The 22500-nt window shown below is 33.0% G+C and overlaps 1 long non-coding RNA gene and 2 other non-coding genes across 3 annotated transcripts in view; 1 reads left to right on the top strand and 2 right to left on the bottom strand.

Moving 5' to 3' along the window:
• Positions 1 to 22500, top strand: part of LOC126777297 (uncharacterized) — a 33679-nt gene that overhangs the window by 1891 nt on the left and 9288 nt on the right. The gene's annotated exons all lie outside the window — the stretch shown is intronic.
• On the bottom strand, positions 921 to 1077 carry LOC126777398 (5.8S ribosomal RNA). Its single transcript, XR_007670042.1, has one exon. It is a non-coding gene; the product is annotated as a 5.8S ribosomal RNA (ribosomal RNA).
• Positions 2496 to 4398, bottom strand: LOC126777413 (small subunit ribosomal RNA). Its single transcript, XR_007670054.1, has one exon. It is a non-coding gene; the product is annotated as a small subunit ribosomal RNA (ribosomal RNA).

Raw genomic sequence — 22500 nt, 5'->3', positions numbered from 1 at the left:
TGATCCTCCCTGATCTGAGGCCAACGATAAAAAAAAAAACGAGGCAGACGCGATATCCGTCAACGCGACGGCGCCGCTTTCGTCGAGACGAGACGAGACGAGACGAGATCTTCATCATCATCCGTCCGTTCCGACGTCGGCGTCGACGCGCTCTTCGGACGTCGAGTCCGCCTACTATTCGTTATCGCGCGTGCACGCACGTGCGCGCGTTCGTTCGTTCGCCACCCCGCCGTCTGTGTATATAATGATAACACAGACACGAGAGACGACACGACGCGACGCGACACGACACGACACGCCTCGAAAACGAATACGACGTTTACATGTCATCACGTACGCAATGCGCGCTTTATGTGTATACGTCGTAACGAAAACAACGGAGCTGTTTTATCGATATACGTTCGATCGATGTTCGATAACGAGAAACGTACGAACTCTCGCTCTCTCACTAGACTAGAAGAGATCGGCCCTCATATATCCGATTACCCTCTTTGATCGAACGATAGAACGACGATCGAAAGGTCGGAGATGGGGGCGCGCTCTCGACTAGACCGATCGACGAAGACGACGACGACGACGTAGACGACGTAGACGTACGAATCGGTAGAGCGAGCGACGCTCTCGGTCTCTCACACATCGCGCATAACGAAACTCCGTGACGTAAACGTACACACGAACCGTATATAAATACAAAAATTTTGTAATATACACGAACACGCATGGTACATAAACATACATACACGTCGTATTGAAATATTTGAACGGACCGAGAGAGAGTCGGTTCGTATACGAATACGAATACGAACGAACTCTAAAACGGATACCGTCATGTGTTCGAGAATAACGTATAAAAGTTTAACATTACGAAAAACTATATACACATTAAACATTGAACAGTGTGGTATATATTCTTATACAGCCGGCCCTCAGACAGGAGTGGTCCTGGATGTTTCTCCACGGACCGCAATGTGCGTTCGAAATGTCGATGTTCAAATGTGTCCTGCAGTTCACACTATGACGCGCAGTTAACTGCGTTCTTCATCGACCCGCGAGCCAAGTGATCCACCGTCCAGGGTAATTGTTTATTTTCATGATGATTAGTTTCTACGATCACTGAAGCGATTCTATACACGCCCGTGATATTAGTTTGTTTAAATTTTTTTTTTTTTTCTTTTTTTATTTCTTTTCAGTATATAAATAAAAATTAAAAAAAAAAAAATATATTAAAAAAAAAAAATAAAAAAAAAATATACGTTATTTGAAGATGACGATGCGCTATCGAAAGACGACAACATCGTGCTTTCCTCGAGAAACCGACGTCGAAACATCAGAAGGGACGCGTTGAACGACCCCGTTTTTATTATATTCGGAGTCGTCGTCTCGCACCCGAACGACATACGAACGCCGAACCGCATTTTGTTTTATTTCATTTTACGAAAAAAACAAACGAAACTTTCAGCGGACGCTTCTCGTATCCCCGCCGACTGACCGATCGACTGACTGACTGATCGTCGATCATCGTATCATCGTCTAGGAGAGCGTGTGAAACGCATCATCGCACGTATCGATCGAAAGCACGAGGCCTCTATGAAAATATGATATAACGCATAAAACACAAAACACGAAAACACATCGACGTCACCACGGATCGATATCATATTAAATTCAAAAACGAATTCAAATCGACACTCACATAACGACCGATCGATGTAAACGATGACGAGACTCGTAATCGAACGGAGACGACGACGCGTAACGTAGACGTAGACGTAGACGTAGACGAAGAACGAAAGACGAAAACGAAAACGAAGAGCGACGAGAGTCTTGAACTCGAAACGTATACAGTGTCGTATATATATTATACATGTGACTCGCGGCGCGGATTCTTGCCGGTCTACGTACACAGGTATAACGAAGACGACTACGGTAACGACGAGTGAAGACTGCACGCGTGCAACTTCGATGTTCGTTAGCTAGCGTTCTCGCTAGTTACGTTCGCCGCGTACATACGACGTCCACATTCGAATTGAAAGTACACGATTACATACGTCTTACGACGATCGTTATATTCGTATCTCTTTTTATAATACTACGTTTTATATATATATACGTATATCGATTCGATGACGACGCTTCAGCGATACGTATTTTATTTATATATTTTTTTGCGAATATCGTTATTTTCATACGTGATGATACTAACGTCGAAGGCGATGACGACTCGTATATCAACGAACGCCTAGACGAAGACGACGTAGTCGTCGTCGTCGTCGTCGTCGTCGTCGTCGGAGAAACGATAATGCGATCCACCGATCGAATTCGCATTTTTTCGTATTATGATTCTTTTTGGTTGTTGTTATTGTTTTATTATATCGTCGTATGTATATCGGCACTCTCATTGCTCTTTCGTGCTGCACTATTTATCTCGCTCGTATACAGAGAAGAGCTCGATCCGCACAGAGACGAAACAGAATTCGAGATAGATAAACGTACGTTAATGATCCTTCCGCAGGTTCCCCTACGGAAACCTTGTTACGACTTTTACTTCCTCTAAATGATCAAGTTTGGTCAACTTCCCAGCAACGCCGACGGCCGTGAAGCCACCGCGTGTCGGTCCGAAGACCTCACTAAATCATTCAATCGGTAGTAGCGACGGGCGGTGTGTACAAAGGGCAGGGACGTAATCAACGCGAGCTTATGACTCGCGCTTACTAGGAATTCCTCGTTTATGGGGGATAATTGCAAACCCCAATCCCCAGCACGAAGGAGTTTCAACGGGTTGCCCGGGCCTCTAGGCCAGGGAGAACATGCTGATTCCTTCAGTGTAGCGCGCGTGCGGCCCAGGACATCTAAGGGCATCACAGACCTGTTATTGCTCAATCTCGTGCGGCTCGAAGCCGCCGGTCCCTCTAAGAAGAATTTTAATACGCCGCCAGTGAGTTGCTCGACCGAAATCGGGCACACCTAAATGACGACGCCTATTTAGCAGGCTAGAGTCTCGTTCGTTACCGGAATTAACCAGACAAATCGCTCCACCAACTAAGAACGGCCATGCACCACCACCCACCGAATCAAGAAAGAGCTATTAATCTGTCAATCCTTCCGGTGTCCGGGCCTGGTGAGATTTCCCGTGTTGAGTCAAATTAAGCCGCAGGCTCCACTCCTGGTGGTGCCCTTCCGTCAATTCCTTTAAGTTTCAGCTTTGCAACCATACTCCCCCCGGAGTCCAAAATCTTTGGTTTCCCGGAAGCTGCCCGCCGAGCCATTGTAGTAACGTCGGCGGATCGCTAGATGACATATTTACGGTTAGAACTAGGGCGGTATCTAATCGCCTTCGAACCTCTAACTTTCGTTCTTGATTGATGAAAACACCTTTGGCAAATGCTTTCGCTGATGTTCGTCTTGCGACGATCCAAGAATTTCACCTCTAACGTCGCAATACGAATGCCCCCAGTTATCCCTATTAATCATTACCTCGGAGTTCTGAAAACCAACAAAATAGAACCGAGATCATATTCTATTATTCCATGCACGAAATATTCAAGCGGCATTTTGAGCCCGCTTTGAGCACTCTAATTTGTTCAAAGTAAAATTGTCGGCCCACCTCGACACTCACCGAAGAGCACCGCGATAGGATTTTGATATTGAACCGGCGTTTTACCGCCGGCTCACCGACGATATGCTCCGCAAACGTGTCAGTATCACCGCGGATGCGGTGCACCGACAGCGCGGCGCACAAATGCAACTACGAGCTTTTTAACCGCAACAATTTTAGTATACGCTATTGGAGCTGGAATTACCGCGGCTGCTGGCACCAGACTTGCCCTCCAATTGTTCCTCGTTAAAATATTTAAAGTGTACTCATTCCGATTACGAGGCCTCGAAAGAGTCCCGTATCGTTATTTTTCGTCACTACCTCCCCGTGCCGGGAGTGGGTAATTTGCGCGCCTGCTGCCTTCCTTGGATGTGGTAGCCGTTTCTCAGGCTCCCTCTCCGGAATCGAACCCTGATTCCCCGTTACCCGTGACAACCATGGTAGTCGCAGAAACTACCATCGAAAGTTGATAAGGCAGACATTTGAAAGATGCGTCGCCGGTACTGGACCATGCGATCGGCAAAAGTTATCCAGATTCATCAAAATTAACGACTTCGGACGAGACGCCCTCCGTCGATTGGTTTTGATCTAATAAAAGCACTCATCCCATCACTGGTCAGAGTTCTGATTGCATGTATTAGCTCTAGAATTACCACAGTTATCCAAGTAACTGAGTAAGATCTAAGGAACCAAAACTGATATATTGAGCCATTCGCGGTATCGCCTTAATACGGCTTGCACTGAGACATGCATGGCTTAATCTTTGAGACAAGCATATAACTACTGGCAGGATCAACCAGGGAGCTAACATAGATTATTCTCGACGACGACGACGACACGTCCGTGCGTGCTTGCGCGAACGCGACACCTTCGCCGTAAGTTTCTCTCATTTAACTCGATTCTCGTTTCCAGCAACGACGACGACGACGACGACGACGACGACGACGTTGTCTTCGTTCGTCGTCGCTTCGAAACGAGCTTCGTCGTACCGTATCGATTCGATCGCGTTAGACGCGATAGACTCTTACGGTTGACTTTTTTCATTCATTATCATAATAAATAATGATAAATAACCGACGACACCGAAGTAGCCCGAGAAGAGCACGACGACGACGACGATTCGTCTAAGATGACACTCGACGGTCACGAATATGAATATTCGAAACGAGATCGTTCATTTTAGAAACACTTCCGTACACGATGTGCACGTATGTTATTGTTCAACGGATATATGTGTCGTGAAACATTCGGATCGACGCCCGGTGTTTGAGTGTTCGTACCGATACTCGGGTTATGTATTTTTCGTACATGATAGTTTTTGTTAATATAAAGAGTTTTAGGAACGACCGTTTCGCATACATTTCTATATGCATTAAACGAACGTACTGAATCTTTTAAAAACTCCGTCTGCGGCGTTTATCTCCGAAGACATCGTCATCGCACCACACATCGGGGTCCACAATAAATCTACACGAGAACATCATACGTTATCATGTCGATGAATTTGTAGAGAGAGGAGCGATGACGACGCCGGAGTCGCTTTAGAAAGAGCAACTTACGTACGTCCGTCGGTCGGCACAGTTATGGAACGAAAAGTATATTTCTCCACATTATTTGTATATATTATTATTGTAAAACGACAACGCCGCGACGAGCTTACGACGACGACGACCGCGGCAGCAATACATTATAATATAATACAACATTACTAGAAGAAAACAACTTTTCGATAGAGTCTTATCTTGAACGGTTGCGACGCGTCTCACGAAATAATATTTTCATATATATCGTTCGACGTTCGAACCGAACGTACTCTATGTATATGCCGGACGATGAATATGACATTCGGCGCTTCATAACGGCGGATGTATTTTTTTCGAATTATTTTTTTTTTAATGTTTTATATATAATATCAACCCCCTCCCCGTCGCAAGGAATAAAACAAACAAAGAATCGAAGTTTACATTTTACGACGATATCATACTTTATTTATCTGAAATATTTTAAAATTACACTAGAATCGAACACGATAACGATATCCGAGTGATTTCATTCGATCATTGCATTTGAACTATAACAGAACGATAATAAAATATCTTTCAAATGTGAAAAAATTAACGCGGTACGTTCGTGTATTGTGGAATCGAAGTTTACATTTTACGACGATAACATACTTTATTTATCTGAAATATTTTAAAATGACACTAGATTCGATCATTGCATTTGAACTATAACAGAAAGATAATATAATATCCTTCAAATGTGAAAAAATTAACGCGGTACGTTCGTGTATTGTGGAATCGAAGTTTACATTTTACGACGATAACATACTTTATTTATCTGAAATATTTTAAAATAACATTAGAATCGAACACGATAACGATATCCGAGTGATTTCATTCGATCATTGCATTTGAACTATAACAGAACGATAATAAAATATCTTTGAAATGTGAAAAAATTAATGCGGTACGTTCGTGTATTGTGGAATCGAAGTTTACATTTTACGACGATAACATACTTTATTTATCTAAAATATGTTAAAATAACACTAAATTCGATCATTGCATTTGAACTATAACAGAAAGATAATATAATATCTTTCAAATGTGAAAAAATTAACGCGGTACGTTCGTGTATTGTGGAATCGAAGTTTACATTTTACGACGATAACATACTTTATTTATCTGAAATATGTTAAAATATTACTAGATTCGATCATTGCATTTGAACTATAACAGAAAGATAATATAATATCCTTCAAATGTGAAAAAATTAACGCGGTACGTTCGTGTATTGTGGAATCGAAGTTTACATTTTACGACGATAACATACTTTATTTATCTGAAACATTTTAAAATAACACTAGATTCGATCATTGCATTTGAACTATAACAGAAAGATTATATAATATCCTTCAAATGTGAAAAAATTAACGCGGTACGTTCGTGTATTGTAGAATCGAAGTTTACATTTTACGACGATAACATACTTTATTTATCTGAAATATTTTAAAATGACACTAGATTCGATCATTGCATTTGAAATATAACAGAACGATAATATAATATCTTCAAAATGTGAAAAAATTAACGCGGTACGTTCGTGTATTGTGGAATCGAAGTTTACATTTTACGACGATATCATACTTTATTTATCTGAAATATTTTAAAATTACACTAGAATCGAACACGATAACGATATCCGAGTGATTTCATTCGATCATTGCATTTGAACTATAACAGAACGATAATAAAATATCTTTCAAATGTGAAAAAATTAACGCGGTACGTTCGTGTATTGTAGAATCGAAGTTTACATTTTACGACGATAACATACTTTATTTATCTGAAATATTTTAAAATGACACTAGATTCGATCATTGCATTTGAAATATAACAGAACGATAATATAATATCTTCAAAATGTGAAAAAATTAACGCGGTACGTTCGTGTATTGTGGAATCGAAGTTTACATTTTACGACGATATCATACTTTATTTATCTGAAATATTTTAAAATTACACTAGAATCGAACACAATAACGATATCCGAGTGATTTCATTCGATCATTGCATTTGAACTATAACAGAACGATAATAAAATATCTTTCAAATGTGAAAAAATTAACGCGGTACGTTCGTGTATTGTGGAATCGAAGTTTACATTTTACGACGATAACATACTTTATTTATCTGAAATATTTTAAAATGACACTAGATTCGATCATTGCATTTGAACTATAACAGAAAGATAATATAATATCCTTCAAATGTGAAAAAATTAACGCGGTACGTTCGTGTATTGTGGAATCGAAGTTTACATTTTACGACGATAACATACTTTATTTATCTGAAATATTTTAAAATAACATTAGAATCGAACACGATAACGATATCCGAGTGATTTCATTCGATCACTAAATTTGAACTATAACAGAACGATAATATAATATCTTTGAAATGTGAAAAAATTAACGCGGTACGTTCGTGTATTGTGGAATCGAAGTTTACATTTTACGACGATAACATACTTTATTTTTCTGAAATATTTTAAAATAACATTAGAATCGAACACGATAACGATATCCGAGTGATTTCATTCGATCACTAAATTTGAACTATAACAGAACGATAATATAATATCTTTCAAATGTGAAAAAATTAACGCGGTACGTTCGTGTATTGTAGAATCGAAGTTTACGTTTTACGACGATAACATACTTTATTTATCTGAAACATTTTAAAATAACACTAGATTCGATCATTGCATTTGAACTATAACAGAAAGATAATATAATATCCTTCAAATGTGAAAAAATTAACGCGGTACGTTCGTGTATTGTGGAATCGAAGTTTACATTTTACGACGATAACATACTTTAGTGACATCGTATATGACACGAACTAACCACGAACGTGACCCTATACAGACTCTCGAGGGACTCTATCGATGTAAGAGATTTCGCGGAACGTTCGTGTATTGTATATTTTCTAAACGTACGGCGAACGATACATAACACGAACTAACCACGACATTGACTCACGAAGGACTCCTCTATCGATTTCAGTGTTTTCGTATAAAACGCGGAACGTTCGTGTAATAAAGAAGTGAAAAGTCTACATTTTACGACGATAACATACTTTAGCGACATCGTTCATGACACGAACTAACCACGAACGTGACACTACAAAATTTACATCTTATAATATCTTTCAAATGTGAAAAAATTAACGCGGTACGTTCGTGTATTGTGGAATCGAAGTTTACATTTTACGACGATAACATACTTTATTTATCTGAAATATTTTAAAATGACACTAGATTCGATCATTGCATTTGAACTATAACAGAAAGATAATATAATATCCTTCAAATGTGAAAAAATTAACGCGGTACGTTCGTGTATTGTGGAATCGAAGTTTACATTTTACGACGATAACATACTTTATTTATCTGAAATATTTTAAAATAACATTAGAATCGAACACGATAACGATATCCGAGTGATTTCATTCGATCATTGCATTTGAACTATAACAGAACGATAATAAAATATCTTTGAAATGTGAAAAAATTAATGCGGTACGTTCGTGTATTGTGGAATCGAAGTTTACATTTTACGACGATAACATACTTTATTTATCTAAAATATGTTAAAATAACACTAGATTCGATCATTGCATTTGAAATATAACAGAACGATAATATAATATCTTCAAAATGTGAAAAAATTAACGCGGTACGTTCGTGTATTGTGGAATCGAAGTTTACATTTTACGACGATAACATACTTTATTTATCTAAAATATGTTAAAATAACACTAGATTCGATCATTGCATTTGAACTATAACAGAAAGATAATATAATATCCTTCAAATGTGAAAAAATTAACGCGGTACGTTCGTGTATTGTGGAATCGAAGTTTACATTTTACGACGATAACATACTTTATTTATCTGAAACATTTTAAAATAACACTAGATTCGATCATTGCATTTGAACTATTACAGAAAGATAATATAATATCCTTCAAATGTGAAAAAATTAACGCGGTACGTTCGTGTATTGTGGAATTGAAGTTTACATTTTACGACGATAACATACTTTAGCGACATCGTTCATGACACGAACTAACCACGAACGTGACACTACAAAATTTACATCTTATAATATCTTTCAAATGTGAAAAAATTAACGCGGTACGTTCGTGTATTGTGGAATCGAAGTTTACATTTTACGACGATAACATACTTTATTTATCTGAAATATTTTAAAATGACACTAGATTCGATCATTGCATTTGAACTATTACAGAAAGATAATATAATATCCTTCAAATGTGAAAAAATTAACGCGGTACGTTCGTGTATTGTAGAATCGAAGTTTACATTTTACGACGATAACATACTTTATTTATCTGAAATATTTTAAAATGACACTAGATTCGATCATTGCATTTGAAATATAACAGAACGATAATATAATATCTTCAAAATGTGAAAAAATTAACGCGGTACGTTCGTGTATTGTGGAATCGAAGTTTACATTTTACGACGATATCATACTTTATTTATCTGAAATATTTTAAAATTACACTAGAATCGAACACGATAACGATATCCGAGTGATTTCATTCGATCATTGCATTTGAACTATAACAGAACGATAATAAAATATCTTTCAAATGTGAAAAAATTAACGCGGTACGTTCGTGTATTGTGGAATCGAAGTTTACATTTTACGACGATAACATACTTTATTTATCTGAAATATTTTAAAATGACACTAGATTCGATCATTGCATTTGAACTATAACAGAAAGATAATATAATATCCTTCAAATGTGAAAAAATTAACGCGGTACGTTCGTGTATTGTGGAATCGAAGTTTACATTTTACGACGATAACATACTTTATTTATCTGAAATATTTTAAAATAACATTAGAATCGAACACGATAACGATATCCGAGTGATTTCATTCGATCACTAAATTTGAACTATAACAGAACGATAATATAATATCTTTGAAATGTGAAAAAATTAACGCGGTACGTTCGTGTATTGTGGAATCGAAGTTTACATTTTACGACGATAACATACTTTATTTTTCTGAAATATTTTAAAATAACATTAGAATCGAACACGATAACGATATCCGAGTGATTTCATTCGATCACTAAATTTGAACTATAACAGAACGATAATATAATATCTTTCAAATGTGAAAAAATTAACGCGGTACGTTCGTGTATTGTAGAATCGAAGTTTACATTTTACGACGATAACATACTTTATTTATCTGAAACATTTTAAAATAACACTAGATTCGATCATTGCATTTGAACTATAACAGAAAGATAATATAATATCCTTCAAATGTGAAAAAATTAACGCGGTACGTTCGTGTATTGTGGAATCGAAGTTTACATTTTACGACGATAACATACTTTAGTGACATCGTATATGACACGAACTAACCACGAACGTGACCCTATACAGACTCTCGAGGGACTCTATCGATGTAAGAGATTTCGCGGAACGTTCGTGTATTGTATATTTTCTAAACGTACGGCGAACGATACATAACACGAACTAACCACGACATTGACTCACGAAGGACTCCTCTATCGATTTCAGTGTTTTCGTATAAAACGCGGAACGTTCGTGTAATAAAGAAGTGAAAAGTCTACATTTTACGACGATAACATACTTTAGCGACATCGTTCATGACACGAACTAACCACGAACGTGACACTACAAAATTTACATCTTATAATATCTTTCAAATGTGAAAAAATTAACGCGGTACGTTCGTGTATTGTGGAATCGAAGTTTACATTTTACGACGATAACATACTTTATTTATCTGAAATATTTTAAAATGACACTAGATTCGATCATTGCATTTGAACTATAACAGAAAGATAATATAATATCCTTCAAATGTGAAAAAATTAACGCGGCACGTTCGTGTATTGTGGAATCGAAGTTTACATTTTACGACGATAACATACTTTATTTTTCTGAAATATTTTAAAATAACATTAGAATCGAACACGATAACGATATCCGAGTGATTTCATTCGATCATTGCATTTGAACTATAACAGAACGATAATAAAATATCTTTGAAATGTGAAAAAATTAATGCGGTACGTTCGTGTATTGTGGAATCGAAGTTTACATTTTACGACGATAACATACTTTATTTATCTAAAATATGTTAAAATAACACTAGATTCGATCATTGCATTTGAAATATAACAGAACGATAATATAATATCTTCAAAATGTGAAAAAATTAACGCGGTACGTTCGTGTATTGTGGAATCGAAGTTTACATTTTACGACGATAACATACTTTATTTATCTAAAATATGTTAAAATAACACTAGATTCGATCATTGCATTTGAACTATAACAGAAAGATAATATAATATCCTTCAAATGTGAAAAAATTAACGCGGTACGTTCGTGTATTGTGGAATCGAAGTTTACATTTTACGACGATAACATACTTTATTTATCTGAAACATTTTAAAATAACACTAGATTCGATCATTGCATTTGAACTATTACAGAAAGATAATATAATATCCTTCAAATGTGAAAAAATTAACGCGGTACGTTCGTGTATTGTGGAATTGAAGTTTACATTTTACGACGATAACATACTTTAGCGACATCGTTCATGACACGAACTAACCACGAACGTGACACTACAAAATTTACATCTTATAATATCTTTCAAATGTGAAAAAATTAACGCGGTACGTTCGTGTATTGTGGAATCGAAGTTTACATTTTACGACGATAACATACTTTATTTATCTGAAATATTTTAAAATGACACTAGATTCGATCATTGCATTTGAACTATAACAGAAAGATTATATAATATCCTTCAAATGTGAAAAAATTAACGCGGTACGTTCGTGTATTGTAGAATCGAAGTTTACATTTTACGACGATAACATACTTTATTTATCTGAAATATTTTAAAATGACACTAGATTCGATCATTGCATTTGAAATATAACAGAACGATAATATAATATCTTCAAAATGTGAAAAAATTAACGCGGTACGTTCGTGTATTGTGGAATCGAAGTTTACATTTTACGACGATATCATACTTTATTTATCTGAAATATTTTAAAATTACACTAGAATCGAACACGATAACGATATCCGAGTGATTTCATTCGATCATTGCATTTGAACTATAACAGAACGATAATAAAATATCTTTCAAATGTGAAAAAATTAACGCGGTACGTTCGTGTATTGTGGAATCGAAGTTTACATTTTACGACGATAACATACTTTATTTATCTGAAACATTTTAAAATGACACTAGATTCGATCATTGCATTTGAACTATAACAGAAAGATAATATAATATCCTTCAAATGTGAAAAAATTAACGCGGTACGTTCGTGTATTGTGGAATCGAAGTTTACATTTTACGACGATAACATACTTTATTTATCTGAAATATTTTAAAATAACATTAGAATCGAACACGATAACGATATCCGAGTGATTTCATTCGATCACTAAATTTGAACTATAACAGAACGATAATATAATATCTTTGAAATGTGAAAAAATTAACGCGGTACGTTCGTGTATTGTGGAATCGAAGTTTACATTTTACGACGATAACATACTTTATTTTTCTGAAATATTTTAAAATAACATTAGAATCGAACACGATAACGATATCCGAGTGATTTCATTCGATCACTAAATTTGAACTATAACAGAACGATAATATAATATCTTTCAAATGTGAAAAAATTAACGCGGTACGTTCGTGTATTGTAGAATCGAAGTTTACATTTTACGACGATAACATACTTTATTTATCTGAAACATTTTAAAATAACACTAGATTCGATCATTGCATTTGAACTATAACAGAAAGATAATATAATATCCTTCAAATGTGAAAAAATTAACGCGGTACGTTCGTGTATTGTGGAATCGAAGTTTACATTTTACGACGATAACATACTTTATTTATCTGAAATATTTTAAAATAACATTAGAATCGAACACGATAACGATATCCGAGTGATTTCATTCGATCACTGCATTTGAACTATAATAGAACGATAATATAATATCTTTCAAATGTGAAAAAATTAACGCGGTACGTTCGTGTATTGTGGAATCGAAGTTTACATTTTACGACGATAACATACTTTATTTATCTGAAACATTTTAAAATAACACTAAATTCGATCATTGCATTTGAACTATAACAGAAAGATAATATAATATCCTTCAAATGTGAAAAAATTAACGCGGTACGTTCGTGTATTGTGGAATCGAAGTTTACATTTTACGACGATAACATACTTTATTTATCTGAAACATTTTAAAATAACACTAGATTCGATCATTGCATTTGAAATATAACAGAACGATAATATAATATCTTCAAAATGTGAAAAAATTAACGCGGTACGTTCGTGTATTGTGGAATTGAAGTTTACATTTTACGACGATAACATACTTTATTTATCTGAAATATTTTAAAATGACACTAGATTCGATCATTGCATTTGAAATATAACAGAACGATAATATAATATCTTCAAAATGTGAAAAAATTAACGCGGTACGTTCGTGTATTGTGGAATCGAAGTTTACATTTTACGACGATATCATACTTTATTTATCTGAAATATTTTAAAATTACACTAGAATCGAACACGATAACGATATCCGAGTGATTTCATTCGATCATTGCATTTGAACTATAACAGAACGATAATAAAATATCTTTCAAATGTGAAAAAATTAACGCGGTACGTTCGTGTATTGTGGAATCGAAGTTTACATTTTACGACGATAACATACTTTATTTATCTGAAATATTTTAAAATGACACTAGATTCGATCATTGCATTTGAACTATAACAGAAAGATTATATAATATCCTTCAAATGTGAAAAAATTAACGCGGTACGTTCGTGTATTGTAGAATCGAAGTTTACATTTTACGACGATAACATACTTTATTTATCTGAAATATTTTAAAATGACACTAGATTCGATCATTGCATTTGAAATATAACAGAACGATAATATAATATCTTCAAAATGTGAAAAAATTAACGCGGTACGTTCGTGTATTGTGGAATCGAAGTTTACATTTTACGACGATATCATACTTTATTTATCTGAAATATTTTAAAATTACACTAGAATCGAACACGATAACGATATCCGAGTGATTTCATTCGATCATTGCATTTGAACTATAACAGAACGATAATAAAATATCTTTCAAATGTGAAAAAATTAACGCGGTACGTTCGTGTATTGTGGAATCGAAGTTTACATTTTACGACGATAACATACTTTATTTATCTGAAATATTTTAAAATGACACTAGATTCGATCATTGCATTTGAACTATAACAGAAAGATAATATAATATCCTTCAAATGTGAAAAAATTAACGCGGTACGTTCGTGTATTGTGGAATCGAAGTTTACATTTTACGACGATAACATACTTTATTTATCTGAAATATTTTAAAATAATATTAGAATCGAACACGATAACGATATCCGAGTGATTTCATTCGATCACTAAATTTGAACTATAACAGAACGATAATATAATATCTTTGAAATGTGAAAAAATTAACGCGGTACGTTCGTGTATTGTGGAATCGAAGTTTACATTTTACGACGATAACATACTTTATTTTTCTGAAATATTTTAAAATAACATTAGAATCGAACACGATAACGATATCCGAGTGATTTCATTCGATCACTAAATTTGAACTATAACAGAACGATAATATAATATCTTCGAAATGTGAAAAAATTAACGCGGTACGTTCGTGTATTGTGGAATCTAAGTTTACATTTTACGACGATAACATACTTTATTTATCTAAAATATGTTAAAATAACACTAGATTCGATCATTGCATTTGAAATATAACAGAACGATAATATAATATCTTCAAAATGTGAAAAAATTAACGCGGTACGTTCGTGTATTGTGGAATCTAAGTTTACATTTTACGACGATAACATACTTTATTTTTCTGAAATATTTTAAAATAACATTAGAATCGAACACGATAACGATATCCGAGTGATTTCATTCGATCACTAAATTTGAACTATAACAGAACGATAATATAATATCTTTGAAATGTGAAAAAATTAACGCGGTACGTTCGTGTATTGTGGAATCGAAGTTTACATTTTACGACGATAACATACTTTATTTATCTGAAATATTTTAAAATGACACTAGATTCGATCATTGCATTTGAACTATAACAGAAAGATAATATAATATCCTTCAAATGTGAAAAAATTAACGCGGTACGTTCGTGTATTGTGGAATCGAAGTTTACATTTTACGACGATAACATACTTTATTTATCTGAAATATTTTAAAATAACATTAGAATCGAACACGATAACGATATCCGAGTGATTTCATTCGATCACTGCATTTGAACTATAACAGAACGATAATATAATATCTTTCAAATGTGAAAAAATTAACGCGGTACGTTCGTGTATTGTGGAATCGAAGTTTACATTTTACGACGATAACATACTTTATTTATCTGAAACATTTTAAAATAACACTAGATTCGATCATTGCATTTGAACTATAACAGAAAGATAATATAATATCTTTCAAATGTGAAAAAATTAACGCGGTACGTTCGTGTATTGTGGAATCGAAGTTTACATTTTACGACGATAACATACTTTATTTATCTGAAATATGTTAAAATATTACTAGATTCGATCATTGCATTTGAACTATAACAGAAAGATAATATAATATCCTTCAAATGTGAAAAAATTAACGCGGTACGTTCGTGTATTGTGGAATCGAAGTTTACATTTTACGACGATAACATTCTTTATTTATCTGAAACATTTTAAAATAACACTAGATTCGATCATTGCATTTGAACTATTACAGAAAGATAATATAATATCCTTCAAATGTGAAAAAATTAACGCGGTACGTTCGTGTATTGTGGAATTGAAGTTTACATTTTACGACGATAACATACTTTAGCGACATCGTTCATGACACGAACTAACCACGAACGTGACACTACAAAATTTACATCTTATAATATCTTTCAAATGTGAAAAAATTAACGCGGTACGTTCGTGTATTGTGGAATCGAAGTTTACATTTTACGACGATAACATACTTTATTTATCTGAAATATTTTAAAATGACACTAGATTCGATCATTGCATTTGAACTATAACAGAAAGATTATATAATATCCTTCAAATGTGAAAAAATTAACGCGGTACGTTCGTGTATTGTAGAATCGAAGTTTACATTTTACGACGATAACATACTTTATTTATCTGAAATATTTTAAAATGACACTAGATTCGATCATTGCATTTGAAATATAACAGAACGATAATATAATATCTTCAAAATGTGAAAAAATTAACGCGGTACGTTCGTGTATTGTGGAATCGAAGTTTACATTTTACGACGATATCATACTTTATTTATCTGAAATATTTTAAAATTACACTAGAATCGAACACGATAACGATATCCGAGTGATTTCATTCGATCATTGCATTTGAACTATAACAGAACGATAATAAAATATCTTTCAAATGTGAAAAAATTAACGCGGTACGTTCGTGTATTGTGGAATCGAAGTTTACATTTTACGACGATAACATACTTTATTTATCTGAAATATTTTAAAATGACACTAGATTCGATCACTGCATTTGAACTATAACAGAAAGATAATATAATATCCTTCAAATGTGAAAAAATTAACGCGGTACGTTCGTGTATTGTGGAATCGAAGTTTACATTTTACGACGATAACATACTTTATTTATCTGAAATATTTTAAAATAACATTAGAATCGAACACGATAACGATATCCGAGTGATTTCATTCGATCACTAAATTTGAACTATAACAGAAAGATAATATAATATCCTTCAAATGTGAAAAAATTAACGCGGTACGTTCGTGTATTGTGGAATCGAAGTTTACATTTTACGACGATAACATACTTTATTTATCTGAAACATTTTAAAATAACACTAAATTCGATCATTGCATTTGAACTATAACAGAAAGATAATATAATATCTTTCAAATGTGAAAAAATTAACGCGGTACGTTCGTGTATTGTGGAATCGAAGTTTACATTTTACGACGATAACATACTTTATTTATCTGAAATATGTTAAAATATTACTAGATTCGATCATTGCATTTGAACTATAACAGAAAGATAATATAATATCCTTCAAATGTGAAAAAATTAACGCGGTACGTTCGTGTATTGTGGAATCGAAGTTTACATTTTACGACGATAACATTCTTTATTTATCTGAAACATTTTAAAATAACACTAGATTCGATCATTGCATTTGAACTATTACAGAAAGATAATATAATATCCTTCAAATGTGAAAAAATTAACGCGGTACGTTCGTGTATTGTGGAATTGAAGTTTACATTTTACGACGATAACATACTTTAGCGACATCGTTCATGACACGAACTAACCACGAACGTGACACTACAAAATTTACATCTTATAATATCTTTCAAATGTGAAAAAATTAACGCGGTACGTTCGTGTATTGTGGAATCGAAGTTTACATTTTACGACGATAACATACTTTATTTATCTGAAATATTTTAAAATGACACTAGATTCGATCATTGCATTTGAACTATAACAGAAAGATTATATAATATCCTTCAAATGTGAAAAAATTAACGCGGTACGTTCGTGTATTGTAGAATCGAAGTTTACATTTTACGACGATAACATACTTTATTTATCTGAAATATTTTAAAATGACACTAGATTCGATCATTGCATTTGAAATATAACAGAACGATAATATAATATCTTCAAAATGTGAAAAAATTAACGCGGTACGTTCGTGTATTGTGGAATCGAAGTTTACATTTTACGACGATATCATACTTTATTTATCTGAAATATTTTAAAATTACACTAGAATCGAACACGATAACGATATCCGAGTGATTTCATTCGATCATTGCATTTGAACTATAACAGAACGATAATAAAATATCTTTCAAATGTGAAAAAATTAACGCGGTACGTTCGTGTATTGTGGAATCGAAGTTTACATTTTACGACGATAACATACTTTATTTATCTGAAACATTTTAAAATAACACTAAATTCGATCATTGCATTTGAACTATAACAGAAAGATAATATAATATCTTTCAAATGTGAAAAAATTAACGCGGTACGTTCGTGTATTGTGGAATCGAAGTTTACATTTTACGACGATAACATACTTTATTTATCTGAAATATGTTAAAATATTACTAGATTCGATCATTGCATTTGAACTATAACAGAAAGATAATATAATATCCTTCAAATGTGAAAAAATTAACGCGGTACGTTCGTGTATTGTGGAATCGAAGTTTACATTTTACGACGATAACATTCTTTATTTATCTGAAACATTTTAAAATAACACTAGATTCGATCATTGCATTTGAACTATTACAGAAAGATAATATAATATCCTTCAAATGTGAAAAAATTAACGCGGTACGTTCGTGTATTGTGGAATTGAAGTTTACATTTTACGACGATAACATACTTTAGCGACATCGTTCATGACACGAACTAACCACGAACGTGACACTACAAAATTTACATCTTATAATATCTTTCAAATGTGAAAAAATTAACGCGGTACGTTCGTGTATTGTGGAATCGAAGTTTACATTTTACGACGATAACATACTTTATTTATCTGAAATATTTTAAAATGACACTAGATTCGATCATTGCATTTGAACTATAACAGAAAGATTATATAATATCCTTCAAATGTGAAAAAATTAACGCGGTACGTTCGTGTATTGTAGAATCGAAGTTTACATTTTACGACGATAACATACTTTATTTATCTGAAATATTTTAAAATGACACTAGATTCGATCATTGCATTTGAAATATAACAGAACGATAATATAATATCTTCAAAATGTGAAAAAATTAACGCGGTACGTTCGTGTATTGTGGAATCGAAGTTTACATTTTACGACGATAACATACTTTATTTATCTGAAATATTTTAAAATTACACTAGAATCGAACACGATAACGATATCCGAGTGATTTCATTCGATCATTGCATTTGAACTATAACAGAACGATAATAAAATATCTTTCAAATGTGAAAAAATTAACGCGGTACGTTCGTGTATTGTGGAATCGAAGTTTACATTTTACGACGATAACATACTTTATTTATCTGAAATATTTTAAAATGACACTAGATTCGATCACTGCATTTGAACTATAACAGAAAGATAATATAATATCCTTCAAATGTGAAAAAATTAACGCGGTACGTTCGTGTATTGTGGAATCGAAGTTTACATTTTACGACGATAACATACTTTATTTATCTGAAATATTTTAAAATAACATTAGAATCGAACACGATAACGATATCCGAGTGATTTCATTCGATCACTAAATTTGAACTATAACAGAAAGATAATATAATATCCTTCAAATGTGAAAAAATTAACGCGGTACGTTCGTGTATTGTGGAATCGAAGTTTACATTTTACGACGATAACATACTTTATTTATCTGAAACATTTTAAAATAACACTAAATTCGATCATTGCATTTGAACTATAACAGAAAGATAATATAATATCTTTCAAATGTGAAAAAATTAACGCGGTACGTTCGTGTATTGTGGAATCGAAGTTTACATTTTACGACGATAACATACTTTATTTATCTGAAATATGTTAAAATATAACTAGATTCGATCATTGCATTTGAACTATAACAGAAAGATAATATAATATCCTTCAAATGTGAAAAAATTAACGCGGTACGTTCGTGTATTGTGGAATCGAAGTTTACATTTTACGACGATAACATTCTTTATTTATCTGAAACATTTTAAAATAACACTAGATTCGATCATTGCATTTGAACTATTACAGAAAGATAATATAATATCCTTCAAATGTGAAAAAATTAACGCGGTACGTTCGTGTATTGTGGAATCGAAGTTTACATTTTACGACGATAACATACTTTAGCGACATCGTTCATGACACGAACTAACCACGAACGTGACACTACAAAATTTACATCTTATAATATCTTTCAAATGTGAAAAAATTAACGCGGTACGTTCGTGTATTGTGGAATCGAAGTTTACATTTTACGACGATAACATACTTTATTTATCTGAAATATTTTAAAATGACACTAGATTCGATCATTGCATTTGAACTATAACAGAAAGATTATATAATATCCTTCAAATGTGAAAAAATTAACGCGGTACGTTCGTGTATTGTAGAATCGAAGTTTACATTTTACGACGATAACATACTTTATTTATCTGAAATATTTTAAAATGACACTAGATTCGATCATTGCATTTGAAATATAACAGAACGATAATATAATATCTTCAAAATGTGAAAAAATTAACGCGGTACGTTCGTGTATTGTGGAATCGAAGTTTACATTTTACGACGATAACATACTTTATTTATCTGAAATATTTTAAAATTACACTAGAATCGAACACGATAACGATATCCGAGTGATTTCATTCGATCATTGCATTTGAACTATAACAGAACGATAATAAAATATCTTTCAAATGTGAAAAAATTAACGCGGTACGTTCGTGTATTGTGGAATCGAAGTTTACATTTTACGACGATAACATACTTTATTTATCTGAAATATTTTAAAATGACACTAGATTCGATCACTGCATTTGAACTATAACAGAAAGATAATATAATATCCTTCAAATGTGAAAAAATTAACGCGGTACGTTCGTGTATTGTGGAATCGAAGTTTACATTTTACGACGATAACATACTTTATTTATCTGAAATATTTTAAAATAACATTAGAATCGAACACGATAACGATATCCGAGTGATTTCATTCGATCACTAAATTTGAACTATAACAGAAAGATAATATAATATCCTTCAAATGTGAAAAAATTAACGCGGTACGTTCGTGTATTGTGGAATCGAAGTTTACATTTTACGACGATATCATACTTTATTTATCTGAAATATTTTAAAATTACACTAGAATCGAACACGATAACGATATCCGAGTGATTTCATTCGATCATTGCATTTGAACTATAACAGAACGATAATAAAATATCTTTCAAATGTGAAAAAATTAACGCGGTACGTTCGTGTATTGTGGAATCGAAGTTTACATTTTACGACGATAACATACTTTATTTATCTGAAATATTTTAAAATGACACTAGATTCGATCATTGCATTTGAAATATAACAGAACGATAATATAATATCTTCAAAATGTGAAAAAATTAACGCGGTACGTTCGTGTATTGTGGAATCGAAGTTTACATTTTACGACGATATCATACTTTATTTATCTGAAATATTTTAAAATTACACTAGAATCGAACACGATAACGATATCCGAGTGATTTCATTCGATCATTGCATTTGAACTATAACAGAACGATAATAAAATATCTTTCAAATGTGAAAAAATTAACGCGGTACGTTCGTGTATTGTGGAATCGAAGTTTACATTTTACGACGATAACATACTTTAGCGACATCGTTCATGACACGAACTAACCACGAACGTGACACTACAAAATTTACATCTTATAATATCTTTCAAATGTGAAAAAATTAACGCGGTACGTTCGTGTATTGTGGAATCGAAGTTTACATTTTACGACGATAACATACTTTATTTATCTGAAATATTTTAAAATGACACTAGATTCGATCATTGCATTTGAACTATAACAGAAAGATTATATAATATCCTTCAAATGTGAAAAAATTAACGCGGTACGTTCGTGTATTGTAGAATCGAAGTTTACATTTTACGACGATAACATACTTTATTTATCTGAAATATTTTAAAATGACACTAGATTCGATCATTGCATTTGAAATATAACAGAACGATAATATAATATCTTCAAAATGTGAAAAAATTAACGCGGTACGTTCGTGTATTGTGGAATCGAAGTTTACATTTTACGACGATATCATACTTTATTTATCTGAAATATTTTAAAATTACACTAGAATCGAACACGATAACGATATCCGAGTGATTTCATTCGATCATTGCATTTGAACTATAACAGAACGATAATAAAATATCTTTCAAATGTGAAAAAATTAACGCGGTACGTTCGTGTATTGTGGAATCGAAGTTTACATTTTACGACGATAACATACTTTATTTATCTGAAATATTTTAAAATGACACTAGATTCGATCATTGCATTTGAACTATAACAGAAAGATAATATAA

Source organism: Nymphalis io, chromosome 22 (assembly GCF_905147045.1).
Source record: "Nymphalis io chromosome 22, ilAglIoxx1.1, whole genome shotgun sequence".
In the NCBI taxonomy this organism is placed as follows: domain Eukaryota; kingdom Metazoa; phylum Arthropoda; class Insecta; order Lepidoptera; family Nymphalidae; genus Nymphalis; species Nymphalis io.
This window is presented reverse-complemented; position numbering and strand designations above follow the sequence as displayed.